Here is a 19,108-nt window from a genome sequence, read left to right on the forward strand (position 1 = left end):
TTTCCAACTAGCAAATCTGTGCAGAGTGCAAATTTAAACAGATGGCCAATTCTATTCAGTCACAAGCAGATGATACCAAATCACTCATGGATCAGCAAATTCCATTCTTCAACTATAAAGCGCCAAAAAGTCACTTTGTATACTTAGTTCTGTATATTTAATCATGCATGTGTTTTTAATGTCTAACCAAATACTTTTTAGGCTGTATCCATACACATCTGTCAGCCTGAGGAAGAGATTATATCACCTAAACAGGTGTTACTTGTGTGAACTTAAATGATATATTTCTTTCTAAGCTGATTTAACTATAGGAGTGCAAGAGGAATCAACTAATTCAGGCCCTGTCAGATAAGTCAGCTGATTTTGCACCACTAAGTATGCCGCATCACTCAGCAAACATATTCCAGTGGCTCAAAGAACCATGACTCTATTAGAGCAGTAATAATGCCCAGGACTGTCCGTAAAGCAGGAATAAAGCCAAGTTTAAGATGAACGACCTGGAGTCAGATTACCCGGACTCAAATCCTGGCCTCACCATTCACTGTCAATGTGACTTTTTGCCTAAATTTTCTAATCTATGAAATGAAGTTACTAATGGTCCTTGCCTGATAGAAGTTTCTTTTATAACACCTTTATTGAGCTATAATTCACATACCCTTTTAAAGTAAAAACTTCAGTGGTTGTTAGCATATTGACAGATTGTACACTTATCTCTAGTATCTAATTTAAGCCCGTTTCATCGCATCACAGAAACCTCATATCTACTCACAGTCACTTTGCTTATCCCCCTCACCTGTCATTGGTAACTAATAATCTACTTTTTGTCTATTTGAATTTGCCTATCCTGCACATTTCATATAAATAGAATCATACAACGTATAGTCATTTGTGACTGATTCCTCTCACTTAGCATAATGCTCTCAAAGCTAGTCTACGCTGTAGCATGTATCAATTTTTCATTCCCTTTTATCACCAAAAAAAAATTCCCTGCATGGATATATTATATTTTACTCATCCATTTATCAGTTGATGGACATTTGGGTTGTTTCTACATTTGAGATATTGTGAATAATAGTATGATGAACATCTTGATACAAGCTTTTGTGTAGATATAGATTTTTATTTCTCTTGAGCATTTATCAATGAGTGGAATTTATGGGGTACACAGTTTTGATTTGTATTTCCCTAATAATTAATGGTGTTGAGGATCTTTTCATGGGATTATTTTGTCACTCATAAATATTCTCTGGAGAAATGTCTATTCAAATCCTTTGTTCATTTTGTAATTAGGTCATTTTTCTTTTAATTTTTGACAAGTAAGATTCTTTATATATACTGAATACAAGTCTTATGTCAGATATATAATTTTCAAACATTTTCTCCCATTCTGCAGATTGTCTTTTCACTTTTCTGATGGTGACCTTTGAAACACAATGTTTTTTATTTTGATGATGTCTGTTTTACCTATTTTTTCTTTTGTTGCTTGTGTTTTTGGTTTCATATCTGAAAAATCATTGCCTAACCCAAGGTCATGAGGATTTACACTTACATGTTCTAAGAGTTTCACAGTTTTAGCTTTTAACTTAAGTCTATTATCCATTTTGAGTTAATTTTTGTATATGGTGTGAGGTAGGAATCCAGATTCTTTAGTATGTGGATATGCAGCTGCTTCAGAACAAATTAAACTAAGAAGACTATGATTTTCCCTTTGAGTTGTCTTGGCAATCTTGAAAATCAACTGACCATAAATGTAAGAGTTCATTTCTGGGTTCTCAGTTCTATTCCACTGATATTTATATCTGTCTTCCTGCTAGTACCATCCTGTCTTAATTACTCACCTTTGTAGTAAGCTTTGAGATTAGAAAGTATGGGTCCTCTTTGTTCTTCTCTAACAAGATTGTTTTGGGTATTTGGGTCCCGTGCATTTCCATATGAATTTTGGGATCAGTTCATCAGTGTCTGCAAAATAGGCAGGTAGGATTTCAGTCAGTACTATGTTGAAGCTGTTTGTCAAATGCTTTGGAAGAAGCTGAGTGATATGGGGAAAGGAGCAATGGGCTGGAACTTAAAAACATAAGTTCTCACCCTTTTAAAAAGTCACTTCCATTCCTAGGACTTCAATTTCTTCATTGTAAAAGATGGAAATTAGGCCATGTTGATCTGGAAGATCCTTTCAAATTCAATATTCTAAGATTACATATTTACTTCAAGTATAACAATAATCTCAGAAGTTTGGTAGAAATAACTCAGACTTTTAAACAAATCAAGTGTTTTGACCTAACAACATTCCTGGACACCTGGCAAATACCATAACTCTGGGGGATAGAGAAGATCGTAGTTTGGCAGGATCCCTTTTTCTGCTGGATTAAACATAAGCCAATTTCAACAAAACAGCTTCTCAAAAACTGCAGTTATTAATGGGCTCATGCTGTTGTTTGCATGAATGCAGGTGTTTTTAAAACTATATTTGGTGTAGAGCCATTTAAAATAAAAGACTGGCTCTATGTAAAATATCTATAATTATCTATAATTTAATCAAGCAGAACACAAAAGCCAAAGGGAATATACATCAATTACCATTTTAATGAATATAGATTATTTCAATCATTAAATATTAAATATATAGGTATTTAATATATTATATAATCCATTTTCCCCTAACTTGTAAGGTGACATTCATAATAATGAACATCTGGTAAGTACTCCTATTTTTCACTTTTTTACTCTCCAAATAAACTCTCCAGCACAAGCTGGGTAAATATATTGGATGCTCATGTTCAAGTTTGCAAGAGGTCTAAGTATCTATTAAGCACGTACTGTGTACCATATACCAGGCACAAAAGACACAAAGATAAATAATATATAGTCCTTATTATCAGAGTTCACCATCTAATATAATTTATGAGTCAGATATATAAGAAGAGAATCACAGTACAATGTGAAAAGTGCTATAAAAGAGGTGTAAAAACTGTTCTGAGGATACAGAGGAGATATAGAGGCTATTAACTTCTGTAGAAGGGTAAGGTAGATATGGGAAACAGTGATAAATGAGGCAATACTTCAGAGCTGAAGACGTATCTGTACTGATGTGGGACATGGGGAAAAAAGAATGTGAATGACTCCTAGATGTCTAGCTTGGGTAACTTGCTGGATGGTGATGAAACTTTAGACATGTTTTCTCATCTACAAACAAGTTCTCATGATGTCAACAAAACTGAGCTCCAGATGAAGAAAAACCCAAACTATACTGTCTCTTCCCTCACCCCAAAACTAAAAGTGAAATTCCAAAGTACAACTTTGAAAGTTTTTTGTGTTTCATCTCAACAACCAATGCCTCACACAGCTATCCAAATATCGTACCCTCACCAAAATTCAAATAAGAATCAAGTGATTCCTAACGATACAATGTTCATTTCTCTAATATAAATTGTCCTCTCTGCCTCCTCCCACCATGATTAAAATTTTGATATGTAAGTAAAAATGATATTGCACTTTATGCAATATCAAACCAACAATTGTCACTTTCTCTGGAGAGTATCTGAGCTGGAGTGACTACACTAATATCAGATGAAATAGATTTTAAAACAAAAAAGTTATTGAAGACAAAGAGAAATTTTATAATCATAAAAGGATAATTCCATTAGGAAAATACATTGTCTTTTTGCACTCTGACCTCTTTTTGTCACACTCGCTCTCATGTTGGGTGGCCATGGAGTAACTAGATTTGGGGAATCTAAAGAAGAGTTAAGTCTGAGATATATTGACTTTGAGTGGAACATATTTATGTGGCTTACAGCTATCACTAGCTTTCCGGGGTTGGAATGGCTTTCAGGAATATTCCCACTGCCCACTGTGCCAACACACCCAGTATCATAAACACGAAGGTACGGGGCAGAGGTTATATTGAAAAGTGAATCTGGCGCCAGAACTATGTAAGTACTGGATGAGAAATCAGGTTAGAAATGGGAAAGCCAGAACCTAGTCTGTGGAAAATTCTTCAAATCATCAAAAACATAAAATTACAAGCAGGCAAAACAGGGAAATCCTCTCCTTTCAGGGAAACATTTAATAATGTGGTATTTGCGATTATAAAAGTACCGTACACTATTTTTTTCCCTTTTGGTGGGAAACATGGAAACTAGAATTTATCAGAATTCCTTTCATTTTAGGGCACAAAACTATAAATGGTGAGAGTACCTGTGAGGTAAGTCATATAAATGCATCACTAACACTAATAATAAAATACAAAAGTCAATCAATCATGTTAAGGCAAAGTATTACAAAAATCATACATTTTCACATGAAGACATGCTCAACGTATGTAGCAAAAAAATATACATGAAAAATCATAGTCTGCTCACTGCCCCAACAAAACACCATAGGCTAGGTGGCCTAACAGAAATTCATTTATCACAATTCTGGAGTCTAAGAATTCCAAGATCAAGATGCTGGCAAGATAAGTTTCATTCTGATGGCTTTTTTTCTTGGTTTGTGGGTGGTTGCCATCTCACTGTGTGCTCACATGATCTATTCTTTGTGCACAAGCTGGGAAGAGTGCATGAGCTCTCAGGTGCCTTTTCTTACAAGGGCACTAATTCCACTATGAGGACTCCACCCTCATGACCTCACTTAACCCTAATTACCTCCCAAAGGCTCTGTCTCCAAATACCATAACATTGGAGGCATTAAGGCTTCAACATATGAATTTTGGAAGGACACAAATATTCAGTCCATAACAAATGTGTGTACAATAGTTAAAGTATTATGTATTTAATGACATTTATGACATTTGACAGCTCTTTAATATTTGCAATTTATCGTGATTTATTTTCTCTTTTCAAGTGTGCATTCACTTTCACATCTAGTTTTGTTTTTGTAATTTTATATTCTTTCTCTCAAAGAGGACCCCAACCCCACAAAATCTGGACCCTCTCTTGCCCTTAGCATCACCTTTCCATACACCATATCCTCCAGTTCTTTCATATCAAAAGCTGCCCTTCTTACACACAACCATCAATTTGCCACATCAATCTCCTGAAGTTCCAGCCAACCATGAATTTCTATCTATCCTCAAGATTCTAAATCACAAGTCTCAAGAAGAAATTTGGTAAAAGCAGAAAAAAGTTGAATAAGCAAATACTATCACTCCTGGGGAATAACCATGAGGATAAAATTAGGAGCACTTTGCTATTTTCTGTATATTCAACATATACAACTTACTTTACCAAAAGTTTGCAAACAATTGTGTTACAGGCACCGTATTTCACCCAGTACCACTGTCTTCCTCCAGCCCTCAGGCCCTGTGGCTGAGTTTAGCTTATTTTCACTCACAGTTGATTCCTTCCCACTGACCCTACAGTCCACCATGGCAACCTGGCTTCCTCAGGTGCCCTGTAGTCAGCCAGTCACACCTGTGTCAGTCTGCATTCCAGGTGTGGACTCTGTTTGAATTACTACTTTCCAAAAAGACTCCTTATCTCCAAAGCAAATCAGTCAATATCAATAAGTTCAAAGAGGGGTAGGAACCAGATGCATACTCCCAAGTTACAAACACAACACGTGTACAGAACACAGCCCACTTGGGCTTTGCCAGGGCTCACTACTGTCGGTGGAGAGAACTGCCACATAAACATAAAGTGTGAAGCTTTATTCTCTCCCCGGGAGTCAGACGCAGAGGGATTTCTTAATAAATGCTCCCTCGGGGCTGAACAAATGATACTGATCTCTACAGTTGGCACTGGAAGTGGGAGCTGGCATACTGCATGTTTTTAAACTTTCATCTCTAAATCCAAGCTGGCAGTTTGGTGTCAAATACCACTGAAGCCTTTTCCATAGATATCTCACCTAACAGATGGAGGAAAATCCTGATTTACAGGAATCCAGGTAACCATGGTGTTCAGTGTACTAGAAGATTTTGCCTTCTCTGCTTTCAAAGAAAGGCTAATCACACACACACACACACACACACACACACACACAAACCCCCAAAGCTTGGGTGTACGACTAGCAGCCCCCAAAAAGTGTTCTTAAAGTGTCCTGGAGTTATTAATTGTCCATTTTAATGTTCTATCCTTTTGGCAACTCCATGTCTTGTATCATCTTGGCCATCAGAGTCCACGATTTTCACCAGTGTGCTACTGCTTAGAGCAGGAAAATGAATGTGAACATTTGAAAAGGAATTTCAGCAAGGTCTGAAGCAGAAATGCTTATTTAACTTAACCCTCCATGGACCAGATAATCCAATTAGCACCTCATTGCTTAAACAGTTTGACTAATTAAGCTTTTACTGTGTATGAATCAATGGTTTAAATTATTTCCTTGGCTTAGATAACTGTTTGGAAGATATAGTAATTCAAACTGTTTAAATGGAATTGTCTTCAATATCCTCAAAAAGTCCACTTTGGGACCATCTTCTTTTTCCCCGTGAGTCATTATTATTAATGCTACTGATAACAGTGATGACCATTTATAGCATGTAAACTTCACTAGATTATATGTCACCCTTTTATAGTGTGTCTCATATTGATATTTAAATATTATACTATTCAATTTTACTTATTTATCTACTGTGTCTTCAACTAAAATTTAAGTAACTTTAGAAAAGGTAATGAATCTTATTCATTTTGTATTCCACCATTTGCAATTCTCATTTTACAGAGAAGTTTGAGAGTCACAGATATTTTTAAAGCCCCATGTTACAAATCTAGCATGTTCTGGACCAGTAATACAAAACTACAGCCAAAACCCATTTCCCTACCTTGAAATAGTGGCTCCTGTCATAAGAGACATCTTCTGAGCTTTCCACCAATTCACTTGGAGTTTCTATGCTTCATTAGGAGAAGGCAGCATTTCTCCCAAGAAAGTTCTACTGAAGGTGTTCAAAGCCTGGAGTAACCACTGATGTTGAACCAATAAAAACCTGATGGAGGGGATACATATTTTAGTGCATGACAGGAAGGTGCACAAATTATCAAATTTCTTTATTTCTACATATCATATTGCTTATTGTTTCTTCCCTACCACACTGATGAGAAACTAATGCTTAAATGTCACGGTGTCTATCTTTCCCACTCCATGGGATAATTCAAGAATCTGAAGAACACATAGCAGAGAACCAAGAGAAGGTCTGCATTCCTGGACTAAGGACATAACCTCTTTGCTGTCCACCCTTTGTAGCCTGTAGTTACTTCTGGGTGCCAGTCCTAGGACCAACTGGACACTCAGCTCTGGGCGGGTTCAAGGATAATCACAGTGGCTCAACCTCAGAGTTCCTCTGAGTCCCATCAGGATCCTTACCACTGCTTTCCACGCTCCTCCGTATGATGCATGGTAGGTACAATGCCCAAAGCAGCTCACAGCATTTGCTGCATGCTTGTGGGACAGATTGACTCCACAGGTAGAAACCTTTTCTCAAACTATGTTTCTACTCTTGGTCTCACCCTGTAAGATCTAACCAGTTTCTGCCTCCTCACACCAAATATGTGTGTTGTGTGTTCATCCTGTTCCCTTGAGAGCCACCTGGATAAAATATCCTCAATGGGTGCAAAGCAAAAGCTCTTGAGAAACACATACAGACCTCTTTTTCCTGGGGAAATGATGGAAAGACTTTTACCATAAGATTAGCTTTATTTTTATGACTGTAATTATATAATTAGAAGTTTACACATTTTTTTTCCCGGATATACTACTATGGTAGAGTTGAGAATAACTTTTCGTACAGCTGAGTTTTAAATTTTTTATGGGAAGAATAATGGCCCCAAAGATGTCCACATCCTAATTCACAGAAACCATGAATATGTTACTTTACATGGCAAAAAGAATTTTACAGACTGATTAAAGTAACTGATCCTGAGATAGGGGATTATCCTGAATTACCCATGTGGATCCAATCTAATTACGTTAAGCCCTTCAAAATCAGAGAATTTTCCCACTGTGGTCAATGAAAGAGAGAAAGACAAAGAGACAGGGAGACAGAGAGAGACAAAGAGAATGTCATAATGGAAAAAAGGTCAGATAGATTTGATACTGATTGCTTTCAAGACAAATTAATGGGTCCATGGGCCAAGGAATGTGAGTAGCCTCAAGAAGCTGGAAAAGTCAAAGAAATGGATTCTCCCAGAAGGCTACCACCTTGATCTGAGCCCAGTGAGATCAGTGGCAGACTTCTAAAGCACAAAACTGCAAGATAATAAAGTTGTGGTTTTTTAAAACCACTAAGTTTATGGTAATTAGTTGTGCCAATAATAAAAAACTGATACATTTTTACACAGATGTAATCTTGACAAAATGTAAATAAAATTTCATAAACAGAAACATTGACATGGAGGAGCCATTGAAATTCACTTAATTTTCTTCAGGATAATACATGCATTTCATTTGAAAAGCCAAACAGCACAGCAGGGCTTGCAAGGAAACTAAGTAGTCCCCTATCTGCTAGCCACCTCCCACTCCTACTTTTCAGAAGTAAACACTTCTAACTGTTAATTGCTTTCACTTACTTCTCCATGAGACCTTGGCATGTCTTAATGATCTTCTCACTCTGCTATGTCTTTATTCATTAATGTCTGACATTATTATTTGACTTATGTTATGGTAGATGAAGATTTAGCTCAGTTTAGCCCATTTTCCCATTCCCTTCCTGATATAGATGACTGTTCTTAGTCTTTTATTGGTTACATTTTCTGGCTTTGAATAATGCAGTCCAACATTTCAATCTTAACCAATCTACCAAGGCCAGCACCTTTTGTCACTACACTTCTGCCTCTAAGTGTCTGTCACTGTAATTTTATTTTTACATTCCAAAGTTGCTAATATTTGAAGTCTGCTCTGAAACCAAATTTAAGTCTTGGGATTTGGACAATAATAAACAGGGTTTATATTATGATGACTGTGTAAATATTGCTAATGGTAGAGCCAAGAAATGTTTTCTGGTTATATTTTCTTTCTTATGCTGCCTCTTGTTTATCTTGATATTTCTTTGGCCTTTCTTATTTTCTTGCATTGCTTGCCTTTATTGAATTCTTAAGTTCTTCCATTTCTCTGGGATAATATCAAATCTCTTAAATACCCTCCTGGAGTTTTTTGTCTTTTTACTCTACATAGGACTCATAAATTTACTCCATGATTATAAGGCTGAACTTCCCTTTATTATTCTCCCAAACCACTTTCTTCCTAGATCCTAAATCTGCATGATTCTTGGTTTACATCTTCATTTTTCTAGGACTGTATAAACAAGTGGTTTCCTTTAAAATGCTGTGTGTGTTGATAAGAATGTAAACAGGTACAGTTACTATGGAAAACAGTATGGAGGTGCCTCAAAAAAATACAGAACTATGGTGTGGTCCAGCAATCCCATTTCTGGATACATACCCAAAGGAAATGAAATCAGTATTTCAAAGAGATATCTTCATTTCTATGCTCATTGCAGCATTATTCACAATAGCCAAGAGAAAGAAGGAGATCCTGCCATTTGCAGAAATACAGGTGAACCCTGAGGGCTTTATGAAAGTGAAATAAGTCAGACAGAGAAATACAAGTGCTGTATGCTCTCACTTACATGCACTTTTTTATGTTTCTACTCTGATAGAAGCAGAGAAAGAATGGTGGTAGCCAGGGGCTATGGGATGGGGAAAATGGGGAGATGTTAGTCAAAGAGTGTAAACTTGCAGCTATAAGTAAGTTCTAGGGATCTAATGGGCTATAGTTAGCAATACTGTATTATATACTTGAAAGTTACCAAGAGAGTAGATCCTAAGTGTTCTCACCACACACACAGAAAAAGAATAGTAATTATATGAAGTGGTGGAGGTGTTAACTAACCATATGTGGTAATCATTTCACAATATATACACGTACATCTTCAATTATACAATATTATATGTCAATTATCTCAATAAAGTTTGAATAAATGCTGTGTGTGACTTTTGCAAAGGGTCTTTACTCACATTTGATTGGTGCTTTAGTTGATTCTTGATTGAAAATCATTTTTATTTTAACATTTTTCTTAAGTATAATATATACACACAGAAACGTCGCCAAATAGTAATTGTACAATTCAATGAATTATCACAAAGTTAACATGCCTGTGTTAACATTACCACCTAGAGTGAGAAATAAAACATTACCAGCCCCTAGAAGCTCCCTGTGGCCCTTCCCCAACACTAACCCTTCCCTCTGCACCAAAAGTAATTACTTTCTGGCTTCTATCATCATAGTCAAGTATTTTTGTCTCCTTTTGAAATATAAAGAACTCATTCGTGACTTTTTGTATCTAGCTTCTTTTACTCAATATTACATTTGTGATAGTCATCAAGTTGTAGCACATAGTGACATTATTCACCATTATCATGCATCATTATATATTACATATTATTATTATCATAATTTATGAACCCATTCTACTGTCAATGAACATGTAGGTTTCTAGTCTGGCGCTATTAATGGTAATGTTAATATGAATATTCATATATATATATATTTTTGGTGTACATATGTATGCATTTCTGTGAGGTATATCACTAGAAATGGAAATGTTTGGTTACAGAGTATCAGAATGTTAAACTTGATTAAATACTGGCAGACAGCAGTATACGAGAGTGCCAGGTTTTAGTGTGATGAGTCTTGAAATTTAGTCTTTTTGGTAAGATTTCTTAAAGTGAAGCCCACCATATAAGCTTCTCGCCTATTTGTACATAAAAACATACTTATGCTTATAAAAGCATAAAAATGTGAGGGTTCTTGAAAATGGAATTTTAATGCATGTTTATGAGTTGTATGGCCCTCCATTCTTCATTAAGCCCCATCTATTTTCATTTTAGAGAACTGGGGTAGCAGAGAGTAAAACTGGAGACTAGCTGACTCAAAGGAACCTGAGATTTCTGAGGCCATGTGATGCTCAGGGGAACCCCACGGAAATAGACTATATTACTTACAAGTTTGTTGCCAAGTCAACTCACATCCCATAATGAGCAGCTTTAGAGGAGTAACCTGATGTTAGCTTTCTTAGAACTTATTTTCTTTCAAACACTAGTATATCAAAGCAAGATTTTAGGAGTCTCTAACCATGCTTTACTTTTCAATACTCACACAATTTGTATTCAAGACTGTATGTTTGACGATCTTAGGTCACATAAATTTTACATCCCAGAAAGTAAAACCTAAAGTACTATCAAAGGGTCATAAAACACTCTTGATCAAACAACTCAAGGTGTGGCAAAAGAAGTACAAATAAATTAGCTAGGAAAAGAGAAATTTTTAAAAAACTATCAGATAAACATGGAGTCAGGATCTTTTCCTATTGATAAATATCAACTCTAACTGAAACACTAAAGAAAAGAATAGCGCTATTAATAAAAATGTCTGTTGCTGAATAGCTCACTCTATATCTACTTGAATTTTAGGATCTCCCGTGTTTAATAACAAACCTACAATAAGAATGTGTACAATGCATTAAAGGATTGTAAGTCTTAAAAGAATCATTTCAGCAGTGGACAAAATAATGGGCTGTACTTGGTGAGAAAGACAAAACAGAATTTTTCTTTCTATATTATTAAGTTAATATTGATGCTTATTTTTTTCCATACTGGGCAATATCAACTTTAAAATCTAAAACAACAAAACCAGCGCAAAACCAACATTATGGGAACTTATCTCCATGGTCATTATTTTCATTTTCACAGTACTATACAAATATACAAAGTATTTTGACATAATTTATATCATTGGACTCTCAAGGCAATCTATATGGAACATGTTCACATTATTGATGCTGTTTCATAAAACGAAAAGGTTCAGAAAGTTCAAAAAAAAGTCAAAGCTATACATATTACAACTATAATAGCTGAAATAAAGGCAAGTTTCTCTTCCCCAGTTCAAGCATTCGTTTCATTGAGCAATGCTGGCTTTCTATTGACAGACGAAAGCCAGTGACTATTTGGGAAAGGCATTAGCCTATGAATATAGACATTAGTTGCTGCATTTACAAAGAGATTTGATATGATTTACAAAATATTTTATCCATTTTTATCTGTTTTCTATATTCAAGACAGTAATGGAAATAAAATGGCAAGCGAGTGAGAAGGTAACTCCACGCCACTTGTGTTTTCTCCAACGACTAAAACTAGAAAAGGTGAATTTAATGGTGAGCAAATACGAGTAAGAGGTAGAGGCCTGGGTGTGACCATGACTTGAGAAACCACCCTGGGAGGAAGTAAACAATACAGCCAACCAGTGGTTGGGATCCAACGGTCATCAAGAGACAGCTGGAGCCTTGCGTGAACTACCCCAAAGTTCTGAGTGGACCAGTGTTAGGTTTTATATAAGCAGGCTAAACTGAATATATTGGGCAATGCTTGTATAACCTGTCACACCAGCCATGGTTGAAATTTCAACTCTACAGGGAACAGTAGATTCTGTAACATGACAGGCCAATGGACATGAAATATTTTCCTCCTGAATTCTCCATTACGTCCCCACTGCTAGTGTGTAGTTTGGTGCATTAGTTTGTGTAACCTCAATAGGGACTGCTGTCCCTTCCAACTCACTGCACACACTGAATAGTTCCCCTGTGCCAAAACCTTTCAGAAAGATAAAGAAATTATTGCAAATAATTTAATTCCCTTTACCTGTCAAATACACACACACACACACATACACACACACACAGGCTTTTGCTTCATGAACACCCGTCAGGTGGAAAGAAGGTAGCAAGAGAAATGGTATGTGCTGAAATATATTTATTGATATTCAACTAAACAGAAGAAAACTAGATGCAGTCTAGCTGAGCATAGTATTTTAAAAGACTGACTCCTCTCCAAAGTTTGGCCCACATAAATTGTCAAGCGTGTTAGACACAATCAACTTTCCAATTTCAATAAAAGTAAACACAGCTGATTCTGTTTTGACAACTTATCAATAAATAATGTTCTTATAAAACCTTCTGCAGTTGGTAAAATAGATACAGGACTTCAAACTCCTGAAATATTTGGCCCCTTCTTAATCCTGTCATCATTTTCTCACTACTGTGATGGCAGAGACCACATCTTATTCAAAATTATATCCCTGTGGCTAGTACACTGTAATTATTTACAAAGAAAGAATAAAGGCAGTGCATGTAGGTCTATAGGGGTGTGTGTGTGTGTGTGTGTGTGAGACATATATCAAGGGTTTTCCATAACTTCTGATATTTTTCATATCTCCCTATACCATTTATATTCAAATATAGAACCCAATCAGTAATACAATATCTCTAAGAAAGCAACTTCTCGTAACAGTTCATGAAAAAAAACAGTGTAACAAATTAATTATGTGTCAAATTATTGGTGACCATTTTCCTATGGTATGAAAGTGATGTTAACCATTTAATGCCAATTTCCTCAACTCTGCTTCTCCCCACATCCACATGTCTCTGTTTCTCCAGTATTATCCTTTTCTCTTTCTTGAGCATCAGAGGAAACAACGATGCAACTTTTATTGAAGGTAAATCCTTCCCCTTCACCTCCTAGAGGTTCCTCTGAGGCTTCATTTCATCAACAGGCCCCTCTTTTGCAGAATTTCAGTCTTTTATCCTCCACTCTGGATTTTTCTTTTGCATATTATTTTACTGCTACTGGTTAAAATTCGGAGTTAGAAGTGGATCCAAAAATGCAGTCTCAATAGTCAATCAACCTCTCTCTCTGCCTCTATTTCTGTGTCTCAATCTCTCCCTCTCCTCTTCTCCCCATCTCTTCCTCTCCTTCTCTCTCTCTCTCTGTCCTCTATAAGTGATTTTTGTGTTCTGATTGCCTCTGGGTCTTTCCTTTTCAGACATTCTCATTGTCCTTGTACTATGAATACCCGAGGGAAAACCGCCTCTTCCCTAATGGCTGCAGAAAAAGTCCCGGGAGAGCTCTTAATCTCCTGGGTGGAGTCATGTGCTTCTCTCAGAACCAGATCTCTTGGCCGAAAGATCAAATGCCCTTATGAACTAGGTCTGAGTCACATGGAGATCCTGAACCAGAAGAAAAGAGAGAAGAGGGAATTATCTGCGGCCACACCACATGGACAGAGGCTAAAAGACAGGTGATTCTGCAAAAGAAAATTATGCAGTGCAGAAAAAAAGTGCAAAATTAATTAACTCTCTCCAATCATAAACTATTTTTTTTTCTTCAGCAGCATTTTCCTTTTAGGATAATGGCCTCTCTTTTTATGACTCCAAGTTGCCAAATGACAAATATAAACTCCACTTCCCATGCATCATCCACTCCCTTCTTGCCCTTTAAAAGTGGCCTCCAAACTTCTCTAACATTGATGTTGTCCTCTCAAAAGTCACCAGCGGGGCTTCCTTCCTGCTTTCTCTTCACTCACCACCTCTCTACAGCCCTTGGCACAGTTTATCACTTCCTTTGTATAATTCTTTCCTCCTAAAACTTCCCAACACTCAAATATTTTCCTCCATTTGTCCCTATTCTTCTCTCTCTCCCCTTCATGGCAGACATGTCTGAGGCCACGTCTTCATCCTTCCTCTCTTCACTCTTCTTCATTTCATGATCTCACACTCACGTGCCTTCAATTATCCTCTCTGCTGAATGACCTTAAACATCTACATCCCCAGCTCAAAACTCCTGCACACTTCATGGTTCCAGCTGGACAGCCCACCAACAATGTAAACTTGGATGGCTTCCACCTGACTCCTAACGGTACCATCACTTTCCAGTAACCTATTTTGAATCTCAAGTGCCTCGGACGCTTCTCTCCATGTACAGTCCTGTACCACTTCCTCCTGATCAGTCCTCCTTTTGTCATCTCATATAGTGTCTTTCTGTTCACACTGACACCACCAAGCAAAAATTCTTATTACCTTCCAATAATGACTGCAGTGGTTTCCCTGCTCTAGGACCTCCTCCATTTCAATCTACTTTAAATTTTCACATTGAGCATATTACTCCACTGCCCAAAAACTTTTCATGGTATGTGCTTGCCGATGGTCCACATTTCTCTATTAGGTAGAACCAATCTTTTAAAGGTTTGCATGTTTTAGAGATCCTTTTCTTTCTTTTCTTCATTCTCAAACCTTGACTAATATGAAGCAACCACCCAGGACAATTATGCCTGCTCTGTAGACCTAAACTTTTCCTTATTTGGGATACCCCAGGTTAGGGACTGCAGGATGGTTGGGGGTGTAAACTATAGAAAGTTCCAGCAAGATTTTTTTAGGCACAGGTCTGGAGTCCCATTTTATAATTAGCTCATCTCTTAACTGCTTTTGAACTCAGCACAGAAATGAGGATTACTTATTTTCCTCCTGAAAAATGCCAACGTGGTAGACTCAGATACTTAAAATTTTTTCACAATAGCACCTATACATCAATGAAAAATCTGAACATCTCTTAGAAACGGATGGGACACAAGAGTTGCCTGCCTATAATTAGAACTATTCAAGCTAAAAGGGACCGAAAATCATTCAATTCCACTCCATCCTTTTACAGATGAAGTGGCTTACCCAACTTTAACCACCTGTTCAGAGACTAAATGGTATCTAGAACCTAGATTTGTCTAGTTGAAATCCAGAGCTTCTTCAATTTACACCACACAGCTTTCCAAACAGTGGTGACTCTGCCTTAAGTACTGTGTCCCCCATGAAGGAATCAATAATGCAGTAAGATGAATCCTCTATAAACAGAGCTAGATTACAGCATTCAAGAAATTGCAAGTGAACATAAAATATATCTCTGAGTCTTTCACAAAGACTCTATTGTCAAATTATCCTTTCTTGCTTATAAGGAAAATGTTTAAGAATTAGTTTCTAACAGAGGAATTTATCATTTTGGCAGCCCAAACCACCATGTAAGAGAAAGCTGTAATTATTAAAATTATGTGTTTAAGTTATTAATATGTAATTAATAATTAAAAGCATTAAGTCTTTTAATGATTAAAATTATTGAAGCCTTCCCAAAATGTTTTAACCCAGAACTACATTGTATGACATTTAGAGCATATGTAAATAGTCCAATCCACGTCATGTTCAAGTCTGTAATATTTAAGTAGTGTTTCTCTTGTTGTTGACCATAATCTGGTAATTGATTAGCCCACCCAAAACCACCACCTACAGTATTTGAAGGAATGAGGTAAAAATGGAGAAGTCAGTTATGTCCGGATGAAATACTTCTTGTAAAGTGACAATTTGTTGAAAATTTAATCAAGCTGAAAATGAACCTAATATTGGGCTGGCATTTGTTCCTGCAGAAATTGGCTGAGGAATGATCACTGAAAGGTTTTCCATTAAATGTGGCTCTGTCTGTGCATTCAGGCTCACTGAGGTCTGAGAAGCAGATAACAGCTGGCTGAGAATAAGAGAAAGGTAATGGAATCAGCAGGTGTTTCCTCTGAAGGGACACACAAAGTTCGAACTTAAAAAGGTGTCATTGAATAGTTTCAGGTACAACTGGATGATCCGACCATAACCAAAGTTCAGGAAGTAGCACACCCTACTGATTTACCAGCTGGGCTTTGGAGTTAACTGGACCTAGATTCAGGTCCCAGCCCTGCCACGTCGGGTCACATCATTGTACAATTCAAGCTGTCAGAGCCTTTTGGCTTCCTCCTCTGTCAAACAGTGTTAATAATATTGCCTACTTCTAAGAGTTATTGAAAGGTTCATTGATTAAGCCCTCAGTGAAGGCTGGTGCTGATTACTCCATAACATAACAAAACATTTTTTTTTGTGCCCCCAAAATGATTATATATCCAGTCCCAATTGGTACGTATTGTTCCTTTCATGTCCCCTTTTTCTGATATTCTCTTAATGGGAGTTTGTGTCAGGCCTAGGGATGGATAAGGTGTGTCACCAATGCTGTTAGGATGCCTGACACCTGATACACTACATAATCCTCAACCATCCCTGAATCCTTGACAGTTGACTCTACATGCCAAGTCCATCTGAGCTTAAAAAAAATCAGAATTTGTTCATACTGGAAGAGACTTTGGCCATTTAAGGAAAAGTCCTCATTGTATGTGTAAGGAGTAGCAGACATGCAGAAAACAGCAGGAAAAAAGAACCACGCCTCTGATGTTCTAGTTATCCCACTGCAACCTCCAGGAAGTGCGCCGACTGTGGCCGGGAGTGAGTACAACAACAGCGGTAACAGCAACAGTACCCACAACATCTACTGAGCATTTTCTCCGCTCTGGGTACTAGTCTAAGCGTTTTGCTTATATTAATACATTTAATTGTCACAACGACCCAACACTAGGTACTACTCTTATGTCAGTGTACTTCAGCTTTTAAAAATACGGAGAAGTAACTGGCCCAAGGCCACATGTCTAGTAAGTGACGTGGAAGGAAGAGTATTTGCACTTGCTCCCTATTGTACATCAAGCATATGCCAAGTTCTTTAAGAAATTTAAAGGGAACTAACAATTATTGAGCACTTACTATTAACCAGGTAGCCAGAAGTTTTCTATTGGCCACTTCTGAAGAGTAAGGATGGCCTTCTTTCCGGAGGCGTGTCCTCAATAAGCACCTCAGTTTCATAAGGGACAATTCTTATCTCTTAAAACATCTCTAAGATGAGTAGGTTGGGATCTTCCTCACTGTCCCTTCTATTGTGCAAAATGGATCTCAAATTGAAAACCCATTAGATGTATGTGATAGTGTCAACTTGACAGGCCATGGGTGCCCAGATATTTGGTCAAATGTTATTCTGGTTGTGTCAGGGAGGGTGTTTCTGGATGAAATTAACATTTGAATCAGAAGACTAAGTAAAGCAGATGCCCTCCCTAGTGTGAGCAACCTAATCAGTTGAAGGTCTGGATAGAACAAAAAGGTTAACACTCAGGTGGGTAAGAGGAAACTGCTTGAACTAGGACATCACCTTTTCCCTGCCTTTGGACTCAAATTGAAATACTGGCAGATATCACGCCTGCGAGCATTGGGACTGGACCTACACCATCAGCTTTCCTGGGTCTCCAGTCTGCCAAGTGCAGACCTTGGGACTTATCAGCCTCCATAATGGTGTAAGCCAGTTTCTTATAATAAATACATATCTCTCTGTCTCCCTTCTCCCTCCCTCCCTCTCTCTCTCTCATGTCTCTCTCCGCTCCCCAATTGATATATATCTAGAGAGAGAACTGTGCAGGTCCACTTATACACAGACTTTTTCCATAGTAAATACCACAGCATACACATCTGCAGTTAGCTGAAACCAGGGATGCAGAGGTGTGTAACCGTGGATACAGAGAAATAGCAGATAGAGGAACCACGAATGCAGAGAGTCAACTATAAGTAACACGCACATTTTTGACTTAGGGGAGGGTCAGCACCCCTAACCTCCATGGTGTTCAAGGGTCAACTTTATATAGAAAAAGAATATATATTCTTTTCTCTGGAGAATCATAACTAATACATACAGGGTTAGCACAGGCTAGATGAGACACAGTGAAAGACAGCATTAATAATCCACACTAAAGCACAAGAATAAAAAAACTAATAGGAAAAAAACCATAAAGACATGTGATTAACTCAGAGATGAAGAAGTTCAGCAAATCTGCAGCGGGATGAATCACACCTGGGCACATAAGAGGCTAACAGCTGAAAACAGAATGGAGAGAAAAATCTTAAAATCTGCCAGAAGGGCGTAAAGAAACATTTTCCTCTGGGAAGCAACAACTAAAATGACAGCCGACTTCTCAGTAGAAACTGTCTGCCATAAGAACTTGTAAATGTTTTTAAGTACTAAAAGTGGAAAAAAAAAAAAAAAGCTCCAAAACAAAACAAACCTACTAACACAAAGATTTCTATACTTGGGGAAAATATTATTTAATACAGGCAAGAGAAAAATATTCTCAGACAGATATTAGAGAATTTATTGGAAAAGACTTTTACTGTAGGAAATAACTAAAGGAAATTCCTCAAGCTAAAAAAAAAAAACAACAGATGAAATCACAGCAGTCCAAGAAAGGATACATAGCAGCAGAAAGGTAAATACAGGGGAATATTAAAGATTATTGACTCTTGTAACACAATATATGCATAGGGTTTAAATCACTCCATTTTTAAGTTACTCATACTTTAATGAGCAATATATTCCATACAGGAGTTATGTTTGATAAACTCAGTTACCCAGTTAACCTC

At 37.2% G+C, this 19,108-nt stretch overlaps 1 long non-coding RNA gene across 1 annotated transcript in view; it reads right to left on the reverse strand.

Annotated features, from left to right (window-relative positions):
• The window catches only part of LOC135322583 (uncharacterized), a 137,505-nt gene extending 130,590 nt beyond the window's left edge, over positions 1 to 6,915 (reverse strand). Inside the window, exons 1-2 of the long non-coding RNA XR_010383238.1 lie at positions 6,758 to 6,915; positions 1,839 to 1,959 (exon numbers count right to left, since the gene is read on the reverse strand). This is a non-coding gene — a long non-coding RNA (uncharacterized LOC135322583). The remainder of the gene's footprint in view (positions 1 to 1,838; positions 1,960 to 6,757) is intronic.
• Positions 6,916 to 19,108: the final 12,193 nt, after the last annotated feature.

The sequence above is a fragment of the Camelus dromedarius genome, chromosome 12 (genome assembly GCF_036321535.1).
Source record: "Camelus dromedarius isolate mCamDro1 chromosome 12, mCamDro1.pat, whole genome shotgun sequence".
Taxonomy (NCBI): domain Eukaryota; kingdom Metazoa; phylum Chordata; class Mammalia; order Artiodactyla; family Camelidae; genus Camelus; species Camelus dromedarius.